At 38.2% G+C, this 17060-nt stretch overlaps 1 protein-coding gene across 2 annotated transcripts in view; it reads left to right on the top strand.

Annotated features, from left to right (window-relative positions):
* The window catches only part of ALG14 (ALG14 UDP-N-acetylglucosaminyltransferase subunit), a 108537-nt gene that overhangs the window by 4424 nt on the left and 87053 nt on the right, over nt 1–17060 (top strand). The window lies entirely within an intron of this gene.

The raw sequence follows: 17060 nt of genomic DNA, 5'->3' as shown, positions 1-17060 counted from the left end.
ACATTTTATATTTTTATAAATGTTCGTCTGTTTTACTTAGATCATCATGTTTTACTTAGATCATTCTATTCTTTGGCATATAGTTGGGCAAAATAGCAGAATAATTGATTTAATTTCTTCTTGATTGGTGGTGAGTTCACCCTTTTAATTTTTGATACTGCTAATTTGAGTTCCTTTCATTTTTTAAATCAAATAGCCAGGGTTTTTTTTTATCTTAATTGGTTTCTCTTTCCCTGCCCCCTCCACAAAACCAGCTCCTACTTTTTATTTATTAGTTTACTGGTTTTCTTACTTTCAATTTTATTAATATCTCCTTTGATTTTTAGGATTTCCAAGTTGATGTTTAATTGGGGATTTTAAATTGCTTCTTTTTCTAGTTTTTTAATTGCATGCCAATTAATTGATATGCTCTTTCTCTATTTTTTTGATCTACGAATTTAGAGATATGTTTTCCCCTAAGTGCAGCTTTTGGACACTTCCCATAAATTTTGATGTGTTTTCTCATTGTTTTCATTCTTTAGTGAAATTATTGTCTTTATGATTTGTTCTTTGACTCACTCATTCTTCAGGATTAGTTTATATGGTTTCTAGTTAATTTTTAGTCTTTTTTTTTCTTTGTAGGCCTTTGTTAAATGTAATTTTTTATTGTATTATGGTCTAAAGAGGTTGCATTTAATATTTGTTTTTCCACATTTGGTTGTAAGGTTTTTGTGCCCTATTACATGATCAGTTTTTGTGTAGATGCCTTGTTCCTTTGAGAGAAAGTATATTCCTTTCTATTCCCATTCAGTTTTCTCTAGAGGTCTATCATAACTTTCCTAAAATTCTATTTGTCTCCTTACATTCTTTCTTATTTCTATTATTTATATATGTGTAGTTTTGAGAGGGGAAAGTTGAAGTCCCCCTCAATACCTATTTCCTCATTTAACCTTTCCTTTAAGAATATGGATACTGTACCATTTGGTGCATATATTTTTAGTATTAGTTTTACTTTATTGCCTATGGTACCATTTAGCAAAATGTAGTCTCCCTGCTTATCTCTTTTAATTAGATGCATTTTTGCTTTTGCTTTGTTTGAGATCATGTTTGCCACTCCTGCTTTTTTTTTTTACTATAGCTGAAGCATAATAGATTCTACCCTGACCCCTTAACTTTACTCTGTCTCTCTGCTTCAAGTGTGTTTCTTATAAACATATTATAGGATTCTGATTTTTAATTGCATTTTATGGATGAGTTCATCCCATTCACATTGACAGTTATGATTACTATTTATACCTCCATCCCTTTTCTCCCTTGTTTATCCTTCTCTCTCTCCTTTAACCCTTTCCCTCCTCAAAATTGTTTTGCTTTTGACCACTGCCTCCTCCAATCTGCCCTCCCTTCTATCATCCCCTCCCCCTTCTCCATCCATCTTCCCTGCTTTGCTTTGGATCTGATTTTAGTTGAAATGCTTATGGTGTTTCTTCATTGAATGTTTTGTTGACTACTCTGCTATCCCTTTAAACCACGACTTGGCAATGTATGATGGATTAGGGAAAATATGAAACCATGATATATAAGAGCCTTGCCCTGACACATTTTGTGAACACCAGTAAAATATTTAACCTCCAATTTATACATCTGAAATACGGAGGTAGTAATACTTTTATTATGAAACTTACAGGTTTATAAGAAGGTACTTTGTAAATCTTAAAACTATAAATCTCAGCTTAAAAAATTATGAGGCAGCATTTTGGACATATTTTTGGTGTATTTATGGAAAAATACATGCCAAAATCATATCTACAAATACTTTTGTGTGCTGCCTTTTGACCAACAAAAATTCATAGCTATCTTTTGGGGGTGATGAGGGTTAAAATTCTTTCCCTATTTGCAAGTGAACCTACTTCAGATAAAAATAAAAGGAAAGACAAATATTCTTGCCTATTTGAGGCAAAGCGAGCCTTCCGAAAAGAACTGAGATAATTCTCCCTTCCTCTCCCCATTGTTGTGACCCATTTGAGTAGACCTGCTGTTTCTATCTGGTGGATTGGATGAAGTATTCATGAACTCTTCGTGAAGGTCATCAGGGGTTTGGTCTTTGTTAAAATTCTCTACATCAAGTCTTATTTTACAATTAGATCCTGTAATGCCTTGGGCCTCTAGCTGGATGTGCTGGTAGGTAGAGCAGACCAAGAAATCAGATGATGGCAGCATGGTTAGGGCTGCCAAGCAGAACAGACTGGCCAAGATGGTAAAAAGGGAAGAAGCACTGTCGCTCAGCTCCCCTGACCCTTGCATCACTTGCCTCTGACCACCATACGGCTCAGGCCTGGCCTCAGAGCCTGGAGAAGTCAAGCAGCAGAGCCTCAATGTGCTTGCTTTCATCACGATCCCCAGAAGGGAGATGGGAAACTCATCCCGAGCCAAAAAGCAGGGTGTTCACTTGAATCTCAATCCCAGACTGGGGAACTGAGCCTCAAGACTTGGCCATGAGGTGGAAGGGCCCATGGCTCTGTTGCTTTACTTTGAGAGGCGGGGAACGTGGCCTGAGCCCCAAGAAGAACAGCTATTATTTCAAGGGGGGTACACTAGGTAAATGATTATCTGATCAAAAAAAGGGAGGAGAATAACAAATAACCCGTTTCAAAAATGAAAACAGAATTCACATCAAAGGAAGATGAAATGTAGGTAAAGCAGAAACTGTGTTGATTAACATGTGCCAACAAAACTGACAGCTTAAGAAATGGATGAATATTTACAAAAAATGCAAAATACTCAGATTTACAGAACAAGAAATAGGGAATATAAATAATCTAGTTCCAGATAAAGAAATCAAACAAACCATAAAGGAAATCTCAAAGGAAAAAAACAGGAATAGATTGACTCACAAGTGAATGCTGTGAAGCAGTCTGAGGACAATTAATTCAATATTACACAAACTGTTTACTAAGATAGGAAAAGAAGTCCTACCAAATTCCTTTGATTTAATTATGATCTAGATACCTAGACCAGGAAGTCAAAATAGAGGGGGAAAGCTACAACTGTAAATAAAATATTAGCAAAGTAGCTAAAACAACATATCACAATGATGATGTGTTTTTTTTCCCCCTCTTTCTTGACTATGAGCAGGTTGGATTTATACACAAAATGCAGGGTTGGTTTGATATTAGGAAAAAAATCTAATTAAATGCATTAATAACTAGAATAGCAAATAATATGCCACTATAGACAGAAAAAAAGCTTTTGCAAAAAGATAACGCCTATTTATATTAATAACTAGCATTTCTGTAGTCTTAAGTTTTGAAAAGTATCTTATAAATATTACCTCATTTTATCTTTGCCACAACCCTGGGAGAAGATAACTATTCTTTTCCTCATTTTACAACAGAGGACATGAAGCAGACAAAATTTAAGTGACTTGCCCAAAGTCACACAGCCACTGAATGCTTGAAGCCTGATTAGAAATCAGATTTTCTGACCCCTGGTCCAGAGCTCTATTCACTCTGTACCACCTACTTGCTTTTAAAACATAGAAAACAAGACTTTTATTTAACATGATAAATAATATATGTTTAAAACCAAGAGCAAGTATTTTATGTAGTAGGGAAAAACAAGTTCTTTTCAGAAAGATTAGGAGAGGAAACAAGGAGAGTCACGGTTAACACTTCTCTTTGGTGTAGTACTAGGAACTAGTTATGGCAATAAGATAAAAAAAAGAAATTGAGAGAATAAGCATAGGTAAAGAAGAATCAGAATTAACTCTTTAGGCAAATAATATGATGATATACTTAGAAAATCCTAAAACACCAACCAAAAAATTATTTTAAAAACCCACAAATTTAGCAAGTCCACATGAATCATCAGCATTTCTCTATATTAGCAATGAAATGTATCAGCAAGAGATAAAAAGGGAAATTCCATGAAAAAACTACAGAAAAGCACATCATACAGTATTATAAGGCATACATTATAAGAATACAATTACAAAACACTTAAATGTTAGGAAATAAAAATGGGTCTTAGTAATTGGAGACATATTCGTTGTTCCTGGGTAAACCAAGCCAATGATTAAAAATGGACTTATATTAAGTCATGGAAATAATTACTGAGTCACCCTAGAATTCTAGAGGTAGAGAGAATGTTTTTGTTGTTGTTGAAAACAGTTTGATAGGGGCAGCTAGGTAGCACAATGGTTCAAGCACCAGGCTTGGAGTTGGGAGGGCCTGGCTTCAAATCTAGCCTCAGATACTTCCTAGCTGTGTGATCCTGGGCAAGTCACTTAACCCCATTTGCCTAGCCTTTGCTGCTCTTCTTCCTTAAAATTAATACTAAGACAGAATGCTTAGTTAGGTCTGTTACCAACTTTAAGCTTAACAAAACTAAAACAAAGGACTTCTTACCTCCTCTCTTAGAATTAATATAGGGTCCCACAGCTAGGAAGTATCTAAGGCCATGTTTGAACCTTCTGTCTTAAGGCCTGGTTCTTTATCTACTGAGTAACCTAACTGTCCTCTTTAAATTTACTTTTAAATCTTTATCACTTATTATTATGGGACAATATGGGTCATACTTTTCAACCATTCTCCGTATTATAAGCACAAGTTGGCCTTTCACAAATGACATTCCACAGGAGACCACATCTTCTTTCATGCATACATTTGTATGTGTGTATGTATAAAGTATATCAGATTTCTTGAAAGATATGGCAGCTGAGTTTATTCAGTCCTTTGAAAGTTAAAATTAAGCAAGGCATAAAACAGGGAACTTAATGTTGCTGAAGGTGTTCAGCAGAATCTTGAAGGAGCTGCAGCATGCCCAAGTCAAAGGAGGATTCCTTGTAGGGGTAAAGGTCTTATGCTTTCATTTTCACTTAACATTGGCTTGGTTGCATGGAGCTCTGGATCATTGCAGAGCCTCCTAAGTGAGCTGAATAATCATTCGAAGGGGTTTGGCCCAACTCCTCACACAGCGAACGCCGAGGCCGTTTATCCAGATATATACAGTTGAAGAGATGACTTGTTGGAGCTCAGCCATCCACATAGACATCTTGGACCAGAGCTGTAAATTGTAGAAAGTTGAGCACAGAGCTGAAGAGCGAAAGGCCAGGTTGGATTGTCTGGGAAAATGACAAAGTTTTTTTAATGACCCCCAGTTTCTTCTTGAACTAAAGCCCTATATTTTTAATACCAGTATTCTTCCATTGATAATGTAGATCAGTCAGTAATGGAGCTACCATCTTTGAAGAAGTGGCATTGTTAATTGTTAATTGTTAATCAATTATTATAAATAATTATATAAAAATATATATAATTATATATTTATATATATAAAAATATATAATTATAAATATATATAAAAATATATAATAAAAATATAAATAATTATAAATAAAAAATTATAAATAAATATTATAAATAAAACAATAATCACTTGTTAATCAAATGATAACAGAGAAGTATATGGTGGGTGAGTGGCAGTAACATTACAAGGAAGTAATTAAGGAGTGTAAGAAAAATTCCATGAAAGAAATAAATACCTGATTGAAAAAGATTGGTCTTTTGACAAGGGCAAGGGGAAAATAGTGGATAGCCCAGATGCTTTAATTGGTTATCTCGGGATATCGAGAGAACTCACAAAAGGCCCCTGACAGTTTCATTGGATCCTTTTAGAAATCCTGTAGCAGGATTCTAGCAAGTATGGAGGGAATGCCCACATATGAGATCCAATTCAATATATTGTTTACTGTCAAACTATGTTTGAGATTCTACATTTAAATGATGTTGATAATAACTGGCTATTATTTCTTTGGTTTATACATTCAAAGATTAATTTTAACTCTTGTACATTTTTTAGTTTAAACTTCCATGTTTTCTGCCACTTTTGGACCATTTCAGGTCTTTAATAAATAAAAATTACCCTGGTGTTTTTCTGAAAGGACAACTGAGCCAAATGCAGCTTCCTAACAATATGTTACTTTGGTATAAAATTAGGACCATGTTTCTTTCTTTCTTAATCTCAATTTATTAAGATGTTATAAATGAATCAGAAAATTTACTCCTTCCTGAATCATTTACGATAATGATGGTTTGTGTTTTTATAGTGCATTTCACTTAAGTATCTCACTTCAGAAATATTTTTACATTACTTTTTACAATGCCTTGGTGAGAAGTCAAGGGTAACATTTTCAGCAAAGCCTTCTTTAAAAAAATATATATATGAAGCAAAATTTTCACAGAACTTTAAGACAGAAACAACTAGCCATTAATCATTTATTTGGATGACCCCAGTGCAAAGGAATGCTTTGTAAGGTTTGAGTCATAACTAAATTTGGTGTAGGATGATCAGTCTAGAGATTGCAAACAGCTTTAGTAGTTTTCTAAAACTAATTTAATATTTAAATGCTGTGTTCTACCAACCTGTATCAGATCAAATGCATACCAAACTTCTTAGCTTCATTTTAAATTGGTAATATTATTTTATAAATTTAGAAGATACATTTTTTTATTAGAATCTAAAAATTATTTACCCTGAAATTAAGTCAAGGCTGATAACTTTGATTGCACTAGGTTCACAAAAGAAATGCTTTAGTTAAATATCTATGCAGTGATTCATTTATCTTCCTTGGGCTTGTAATTTTATATGATTTCATAAATCAAGAAAGATAAAAGAGAAGTGATAATGCCTTGCTTTAAAACCAAAAAAATGTCCTTTGACATCTTTGCTGACTTTCCTTGAAGACTTAGGTAACCTTCTAAAAGCAGGCTTCCTCTAGCAATGAATGAGACTATACAAGAAAAAGGAGCTAACCCAAAAATAGTCAGGAGAAAAGGGATAACTGTGAAATTACACATGTAAAGAAAATAATTTGAAATATCATCTAAAGAAAACAAAAACAATTTCCACTGGGATTAGCCAAAATGAAATTTTCCACTAAGAGTAGGGAACTGCCGAGCCAAAACTGCATCATAAGAAAGAAAATGAAGCATGAAACTAAATTTTTTTGTTCACAAAAGATTGTGATCACTTTCTTGGCAAGGCTCAGGAGGAAAGTCCATACCTGCTCAGTATGCAAAGAAAGGAGGTGACAACAATGAATGCGCTCATTGAAACAATAATGTCCTTTCACCATTCTGTCAAATTTGGCTGCCTCCCAACCACACTGGCTTTCTCTGTGTTCCTCACACAGGACACTTCAACTTTGTACTCTCCATCCCATATGCCTGCGATTAACTCTTTCCTTACTTTTGTCACATAGTCTTCTGCTTCTGTTAAGGTGCAACTCAAACACTATCTCTTATGTGGAAGCCTTTCCTGGTCCTCCAACCACTGCCTTTTCCAACTTACTTTTATATTATATAGTAACTAATGATCTCTTAAGTGCCAGAAGTGATATTTGGCAACTATAAATAAATAATAATAAATGCAATCCCTGCCCCCCAAATCTCATCCTTTTTGACCTTTCTGCAGCCTTTAAAACTGTTGATCACCCTCTTCCCTTTATTTCTCCCTTTTTCCAAAGTTTCTGTGACATTGCTGATTCCGTTATTCTCCTGCTTATCTGCCATCTCCTTCTCAGGCTGCTTTTGCAGGAACTTCATCCAGGTCATGTCCACTAGCCAGGAGTATCTCTCAAACTCTATCCTGGACTGTCTTCTTTTCTCCCTTTATCCCGCTCTCCCATTTCAATTGATTTCATCAGTTCTCATGGATTCAGTTATCCATCCCTATACCTAACCTCTCTCTTTATCTACAGTCTTGCATCTTCAACTACCATAGCAGGTGTCCTGCAGACATTTAAAATGAAATATTTCCAAAACTTAAATCTTATTTCCACCTTCCAGCTCCCCGTCCCCCTCCCCCCCCAGTTCCCTGTTATTGTGGCAGGTACCATGATCCTCCCCCTCCCCCACTGTTTCTCATCCTTGATTCTTCACTCTCTCTCCCTCCCATATCTAATTGGATGCCAGAGTCTGTCAATTTTACCTTTGTCTCTTCTCTCCTCTGACACTGCCTCCCCTTCTGGGGGCAAGCTGTCCTGGCCTCTTGCTACCTGAAGCCATTCTCCACTCAGCTGCCAAAATGATCTCCTTAAAGTGCAGAACTGGCCCTGTTATCCCTCTCCTCCTGAAACGCCAGTGACTCCCCTTCCCTTCCAGAATCAAAGAAAATTCTCTTCTTGGTATTCTGTCACTCCTTGACCTTTCTAGTGTTCTCACACCTCTTACCCCACTTCTTCAGGCCAGTATCTGGCCTTTTCCTTTTTCCTTAAAAAAGCCAATCCATCTCTAGAGTAAGGGCATTCTCACTGGCTCCTCCATGGTTGGAATGTTCTTGTCCCTCTTCTCTGCCTCTCGGTTTTTCTGATTTCCTTCAAGTTTTGGCTAAAATCTGACCACCTTCAGAATACCTTTCCCAAAACTAAATTCTAGTACCTTCCTTCCCTTAATTATTTCCTATTCTTTTTGTATAGATCTTGTTTGTACTTAGTTATTTGTATGTCATCTCCTCCCTTGGATGGTGAGCTCCTTGAGCACAGACTCTTTTTCTTTGTAATCTCAATGCTTAAGAATAGTGCCAAGCACAGAGTAGGCACTTAATACATATACACTAACATATAATACGTGTTCATTGCCTGACTGATTGTATGTATTATATATGAACTACTTCTTATCTCCCTCATTAGAACATAAACTCCTTGCAAGTAAGGGTTATTTCATTCTTTATATTTTTAGTGCCATCACTTAGCACAGTGCCAGGCATGTTGTAGGTGTTTATCAAACACTTGTTGATTATTTCATTCTCTTCCTCTTTGTATCCCATCCCTCTTTCCTTCTATCTTTGCCATATATATGTTATAAGATGGACCTCATTAGAAATTCTGCATACAAAAATTTTAAAATTTATATTTGCTGAATAAGAAATAAATACCCCATGCATTCTAGCATTGCAGAACACATTTTTCTTGGATTTTCATCACATTAAAAAAAATAGCACAAGATGTTATTCGCCCCTTTTCATTTCCAAGGCCCTGAATCAAATGTCCTAGATTAGTATAATGATCTCTAAATAAATATATACATTTGAATCTGTATATAAGAGTTTAAATAGCATTCTCTTGCCTTCCGGAAATCAGTTTTGTATTGAATAGCATTCCCCCAACAAATGCCTGGGAGAAAGGTAAATAAAGTACTGTGAGGTCTAAGGAAGAAAAAATCATTGTTAAATCAGGGATCATGGAAAGATTCCTGGAAAACATAACATTTTACTTGAACTAAAGATGCAATAGAAGTTCAACAGGAAGATGATAGGATCAGGGTGGCGGAGGGGAGAGCAAGTGTCATTCTAGGCCTAAGGATTATCAGGCCCAAAGGAAGAATGCAGATTTTATAGGGGGTGACCAGTATTCTGAGGACAGACTTCTGGCACATGGGATATGCAGGAAACAGGGAATGGACCAGTTTTGGAGGAGTAGGAGATAAAAATGGAGAGGAGGATGGCGGAGATTGTGGGCCGTTCTAAATACCAGGCTAAAGAGTCCAGACTTATCCTGTAGTCAGCACAGAAGAGCTGAACGTCTCGCCAGAGGGGTGATGTGGGCAGAGCTACAGAAAGGAAGATTGATAGGACGTTGTATAATGGATGGGAGCAGTGAGAGGCTGGAGCCTAACATAGCCTTGGGCAATTTTCCAGTGGCATCATCTTCCCTCTCTACTTTAAAAGGCTGATGGGAACAAGAGCCATAAATTCTGCTTCCTCTATAACCCTTAACTGCTGTTCTTTGATCCCAGAGACTAGGAAGGAGGTAGAAGGGTAACGCAATGCCGGAAGCAGCTTCAACCAGCATGATTCACCTGAGCCAGAAGCAGGCAGGCACCATTTTGTATGCCATGTGCCCCTTAAGCCATCTTGTGAAGCCTTCACAGAATGTCTTTAAATAATTGAAGGAAATGCTAAATTTCAGTTAAAGGGGAGTAAAAATGAGGGCTTACTCAGTTCAGTGAAAAGCTTTATGGTGAGCAGTTGGGATGAGGGATGTTATATTTAAAATAGTTGTCTGCCATAAATTGTGGCAGTTAAAAGAGTTGGGGTCAAACTGTAAGAGTTAAAATGGTTGAGGTTATAAACTGTAGTGAGTAAAATAGTGGAAGATATAAATTATGGTAGATATGAGTGAGTGAGTAAATTTGTGACTGCAGAAAATATGTTTTACTACAGTGTCTTGGTTTTAAATCAATTATAAGGTGGTCGCCAGGGAAATATTCTACATAAGTCAACTGGGTTTTATAAAGAATTTAATAATACAATGAGGAATTAAAGAAAAGAGAGAGAGAGAGAGAGAAAAAGGAAATAAGTATGAAGGGCCTTAAGCCAACATGGCCTAGACCTGAGTCTTAAGAGAGAGAGAGATCAGTCAGTCAGTCTTTTATCACTCACCACAAGGTCTGTCTAAGCAAGGATTCTAGTGACAGAGTTTCCTCATAGAGAGTTCCAGCCAGAGTCCTCCTCAAAGGGCCTTTCAGCCAGAGACTGTTTCAAAGGGCCTCTCTCAAGAGCCTCCAGAGGGACAGAGTCCCCTCAGAGGAGTTCCAGTGAGACCTCCTTAGAGATTGTCCTCCAAGAGCTTCCCTTCTCCAGAGCCTCTCCTCAAGAGATTCTCCAAAAGGATTGTCTTTCAAGAGATTCTGCTTTTTCTTATATAGGGGGTTTTCTCCTATGTCACCTCCCCTAAGTTCTTCCATCTACCAATCACAGTAGATGTTTTCCAAAGGACAGCCCATTCTGAATTCACTGCTGGGTCGACTAATCCCTTTAGTAAGTTTGAACCAGAAAAAACTTCTAAATAAGTTTTCACCTCTTTGCTTCTGGCAAGTTTACAAGTTGCCTGACCTTTAATAGGTACTTAGCACCCCATTGTATTAATTCTAAAAATAGGCATGGCTTAAAGAACTTTTTGCCTCATTATAAGTATGGGTTTAAGTACTTTCATTGTTTAGCAAGGAGTTTTCTCCCTTAAAGCAGTTTTAAGTATGGTGGAGTAGAGGTCCTCCCATTTCTGATCCAAGTAGAGTTCTCACTGTCAAAATGGAGAATTCCCCAATGTGGAAATTTTTAGCATTCACAAGTCTGAGAAATTTCAAGATTTACAGGGAAAAAGAGAGACGGAAAAGGGGATCCAGTATACTAACTCAGGCATATACACTAACATACAATATACCTCATGTAAGGGCAGCAGGACCCTGGGGAGCATAGAGATGTGCAGCAAGAAGGGGGAGCTCCAAGTGCCCTTTTGAGAGTGGGGGTTCTTGGATTTTTATTTCAGGTGCCCTACCCTCCACTCCAGAGCTGACCAATTTACATATTAGTTCAGGACAAAATGTTATTTTGAAGGATTGTTATGAAGAAAAAGGATGAACTGGTGGTAGATGAAGTTTTGGGGAGAAATAGCTGTACTGAACTTTCAAAGATGATATTGTCTATATTTTTCCATGAGTATGTTGTGTAAGCTTACAGATTCTCTTAATACCATCATGATGACTTCAAGACCATCAGGCCTAGTCTTATAAAGATGGCATCTCTGCATAGATTCTATAAGCTACAATCTCCCTAAAAAAATTATCATGGTGGTGCAGTCTGATTACGTGGAGTATACTTGTTCTCTGATTCTCTACAACCTCTCAAACTCTCTAAAAGAGAAATGATGTGCCACAGATGAATCCTCTTCAGCTGTTTCCATGGTCTGGGACACTTGGAAGCCAAAACAAGATGAAAAACCACCCTCACCCTAGGAAATGCCCTGATCCTGAGCTCACTGAGCCCCCATCCTTCACAGTAGGGGCAGGGAGGCCATGTCAGGAGACCCAAGGACACAACACAGGCAGCTTCCATCAAAATCCCCTCCTGCTCACTCCTCCCTCTTCCTGTGCCACAGTGATGGTGCCTGCAGGCTGCAGAAGCTGACCTGGAACTCAACAGCCTACTCTGTCACCACTTTTCAGGGGCTGAGGGCTGCAACCTGGAAGCACCAGTGCTGCAAAGCTTTGACCTTTCTGAGCTAGAGAAAGCAACTTCTCAACTGCCTGTGGCAGGCCAGATACCTGGAGAACAGAGGGAGTGAGACAGGTCACCAGGACACCATGAATGTGGGAAGAGCACAGCCCCTCACTGGGGCTATTTCTGACCTCCTAAAAGCCAATTGGGGCAGAGACCTAGGCTATGAACTGCCCATTGTGGAGGGAGCTTGAGACATTCCAAGCTCCAGCCCTGAGGAAACCACAGTCATTGGAGAGGAAGTCAGAAGTGACTGATAGGAAAAATGGAAAGGAGGGAGTGAAAATTGAAAGTACCGAAGATTTCATGAAGAATAAATCTCAAAGACCTTGCATTTTTAAACAGACAAATCAGTGGGAAAAACAATAAAAGAAGGAAAGTGGCTTCCAAATCTATTAAATGAGTTCAGGTATCTATGAATAAACATTTTTAAATGAAGAAAAGTAATCTAACACTAGCTTAGACAGAGGAAGTGCCCTGTAGAATTTGAGGAGAACATGGACCCACATTATGCTCTTCCTGAGTGGTTTAAAAGAGAAATGTCAATTTTGAGAGCAGAATTTACAGTCAAATCGGCAATGGCTAGCCTCGCCAAAGAAATAAAAGAGAAAATAATAGATTGGGAATGCAAATAAAGTGGAAGTGAAAGACAACTTAAAAGAAAAGTGAAAACCAAAAATGTTAAAAAAATGTCCACTATGCAAACAAAATATATGGATCTCAAAGACATATTACTTGGAGACCACCTAAGATCATAGGTTTCCCAGAAAAACATGACAGGACAAAAAACTAACACCATAATGAAGAATACTGCCTAGATCTGAAGTAAGCAGAAACAAAAGGAAATAAATAGGAAGTAGATAAGTTGGGAACAAAAACCCCATAGAAATGATAACACTAAAACCTGGTTTTTTGAAGAGACAATCTTAAGTGATTAAAAACAATCAAGAAGAAAATTACATCAATTAAATAATGAACAAGGTGAAATCACCAAAACCCAGAAGAAATAAAGACTAAAATGTAGCATGTAGTTTTATGCTAACAAAACTGACAATACAGAATACCTTCAAAATATAAAATATCACATCTATCAGAAAATCAGATAGAGATCTTGAATAACTCGATCTCAGAAAAGGAAATAGACATAACTGAAAAAGAAGCTATCGAAGGGAAAATTTAAATCTGAGGGATTCACTGGAGAATTCTGTCCAACTTTTAACAAAAGTTAGTCCACATAATTCATAATTTATTCAGAAAAACTGAGAAAGAAAGCACTTTACCAGAATTCTTTCATGAGACAAATATAATCCAAATACCTAAATTGGGGAAAGACTGTAACACAGAACACTAGCTCAATATAATTAATGAACAGGGATCTTTGGTGAGGTGCTAAATCTGAAAGTCTAGCAGAAATGTGGGCAGTTTAGATCTGTAATTGTTGGTTTTGAGAAGAAATTGATTGAGCAATGACAAAGCCTGTGGAGGTGAGTCAGGAATCTGGAACTGTTGGCCAAAAAGGAGAAGGTGTGGGGCGGCAGGTCCCTCAGCCCCTGCCCAGAGCATCCTCTAGAGTAGCTATGGAGCGTGCTATCTCAGGAGCAGCCACCAGATGGTGCTTCTAGCTGGAACTGCCAGCCCCTACCTCTCACATGCAGAAACCCAGCTTCCCACGATCTGCCCACTTTTTTCTCCACTTCACCTAGTATTCAGAACGTAAAGGAATTTTTATTGCATAGTATTTCACAAATCTGGACCTAAAAGAGTGCTCAAAGCGTTCTTCAGCACAGAGATTACTTGGAACTCGATAAAACAGCATTTGGCAGTGGGTTCTAGACTTGTCCGATGATTCTGAGGAAGTCCTTCGAGCTTCACTCTGTATGATAAACTGGGTAGAGCAGCGTTTTCTCTTTCTGAGACTCCTCCATTTGCTCGGTCTTAGTTTGGTTCAGATCAGCAAACCCTGAATTGGTCACCTTCGGCAGAACTCGGAGTTCTTGAGTTCTGAAGCCAACCAGGCTAGTCCTAGAACCACAAAGCGCAGGCTCTTTCACATGGCACAACTTCCCTTCGCAGAGGGATGCCCTGAAGCGAGGGAGAGGTAGGAAACCCACCGGGACCTGCTCCAGTGAGGGAAGGGTAACAAGGCACATCACTGATACTGATGCCCAGCTTGCCAGAGCAGATCCCTTTCCTTCCCTGCTGATTCTTGTGATCTGAAATCCTGAGCTCAGGCTCCTTATTCTGGAGGTCATGCTAGGTAATTAATTCAACCAAGTACTTCATTATAGGAATCCCACATATTGGCACTTGGACATTCCCTGTGCCCATAATTCTAATGCCTGCGCTCTCTTGATTATTTACGAGTTATCCTGCACATACCTTGTTTGTAGAGAATTGTCTCCCCATTCCGTGATAAGCTCCTCAGGAGCAGGGCCTGTCTTTGGCCTTTTTGTGTCTCCCTAGCACTTAGCACTGGGTCTGGCACAGAGTAGTCATTTTACAAATGATTATTGACCAACTGACAATGCCTAAAATAAAGAAAAGCATTTTTAAAAGTTTTTAAAAAACAATAAAATAATCATTTTTGGTTTGAAACTTCATCCAAATTTGACTATTCAAAAACTATATTCTTAGGCATCAAAACATATTTAAAAAATCTTAAAGTGGCTTGTGTCTCCACTTACCTGATTTCCTTCTTCCCAATTTCGGGTGCTTTCCACCCCACCTCAAATGCACACTGCCAAAGTTTGTGGGTTTGGCAGAGAGATTTTTTTTCCAGCATTCCTTCCCTCCCTCCCCCCAAATTTCTGATGGCTCTGTAAGCAGGCTATCAGAGGATTCAGTCTTGAGTCTTTTCCTACAAAAATTACTGTCCCAGACTCATCTACTCCCACTCCTCCTCTCTCCCTGCCCCCAGGCACAATTGGCACTGTCTCCCATCTTATCTGTCAGGTGCCTTGGGTGTCTCTGGTATCCAGGTAACTGTGGTCTCTCTCTGGCAGCTTGGACTTCCCCAGATGACTAAGGAACGCAGTGTCTGCCACCCCTGCAATTACAGTGACAGCAGCCCACACCTGGAATGTCCATAGGGCAAGCTCATACCATCTGTCTCCGCCTTGATTGACAGTCTTGTCTCATCTTTTTGTTTGAAAAGATCCTGGTCAACAGAACAATGAAAGATAGCACAGTCTTGGCCACTCCAGTTATGTTAATCCCTTGAGGCTACACAAGCCACAAACTTTCCTTCCTTCCTTCCTTCCTCTCACCCCTCCCTGAGGAATGCTAAGCAAGGCAAGCCTGCCTAATAAGGTGTAATATTATCCCAGAGTCTAGGTGACTTGTCCGAGGTCCCATATCTTGGGATCTCACCCCAGAGTCTTTTGTCCAGTGCTCTTTCTACAACCGGTGCTGTTTGGTGATCTGAGACCCAGGAGCCTGAGTGCGACATAGAATTGGCATATTTAATAGTAGAATAAACAATTTGGAATTCTCAAAAAAAAAATTAAAATAGAAGGCTCAGAAGAATGTTAGCTTTCTCTCAGACAGAAATGATAATTTCCTATCTAGATATTTGGGTTGCATTGATGAACTAATGTAAAAGTATACTTCTAACTTCCTTTCCTCATGAAGGCACCTCTTCCCAAATCCCTTTATAGCCAAACTACTTTAACCTACAGGTATTCTTTAATAAAGAAATTGGTTTGAGCCACCAAAATCATAAGCATCCTTTGCTTGAGTAGGTAGCAGAGTTCAGCCAATAGGAAAATTGTTGCTCTCTCTCCTAAAGGATAGGTGAGAATTCTGGAATGCAGATATGAGAAAATTGGGAAGAGCTGAGGATTTGGGAGATATTTATAGTGGAGAAGAAGAGGAGGAGAGGCAGGATGGCCAAGACTTTGAAGGGCTGTTGCATGGATGATAAAGTAAGATTGTTGTTTTGACCCCAGCAAGTAGAACCAGAAACTAAGAGAAGTTGCAGAAACTAGGTTTTTGATGTCAGAAAAAATTCAAAACAATTAGAGCCTCCTCAAAGTGGAGTTAATGAATTTAGGTCACCACCTCCCTTTAGTACTTCAGTAGTTAATTCAACATCTATTGTATGTGAAGGGGGAGAGTCAGGGGTTCAAAGAATTTTGTGGTGATGTCCTCCACATCTGTCTTTTGAAGATAACCCCTCCCCAAGGACTTAACACATTCAAATGGAGCTTGTATATAAATAAATATATGGTGCTTGATAAGCAATGGCTGGAGCAAAAGTGCAATGAAGGCATTCCTCTAAAAGAATTTGAGCAGTTTACTCAGGAGGAAAAAATTTGATTTCAGGGGGAAGCAGGATCAATCTGCATCCTTTTTTTAAGGATGGTGAGACCTGAGCATGTTTGTAAACAGAAATGAAAGGGTAATTTTTTTAAAATGCAGTCATTAGAGATGAGAAGGCAAAGTCCCTGAGGAGACAGGATCACAGGAACAAGTGAAAAGATCAATCTTGGCAAGAATGAAGGGCCACTTCATGCAGAGACCAAAGGAAGAAAAGGAAAAATTAAGTAAAAACAGAGACTAACTGTGAGGTGGGATAGGAGGGAGGGAGATGAGAATAAAGGATAGATCACTTGAATCTTCCCAGGAAGGGGGTCAGGATCTTGGAGAGTGGTATGTTGATATCTGTTTCTAATGGTAAAATCCATTAGGTTTCAAATAAATTTAACACATTGGAACTTTGGATCATAATTGGCTTTGATTTGATGGGGGATAATTATAAAAAAGGCTCACTTCACAATTGGTTTTCATGTGGGACTTCTGGGCTATTGAGGAATATACAGAAATGAATGTACAACTTACTGGGAGAAAAAAATGATGCACTTATAAACATTTGTAGACTAAAGAAGTGAATTGTTGGTGCCCCTGGAAGAATTCAATTTATGATCAAAAGAAGAGTTTGCTTCTAATTGAGCAACATGTATTTTTTATTTTCTATCACTTAAGCAGACTTTTCCAACTCTAGTTTTGTTTGGGATGTAAATTAATGCCCA

This window comes from Monodelphis domestica, chromosome 2, assembly GCF_027887165.1.
Source record: "Monodelphis domestica isolate mMonDom1 chromosome 2, mMonDom1.pri, whole genome shotgun sequence".
NCBI classification, from domain to species: domain Eukaryota; kingdom Metazoa; phylum Chordata; class Mammalia; order Didelphimorphia; family Didelphidae; genus Monodelphis; species Monodelphis domestica.
This window is presented reverse-complemented; position numbering and strand designations above follow the sequence as displayed.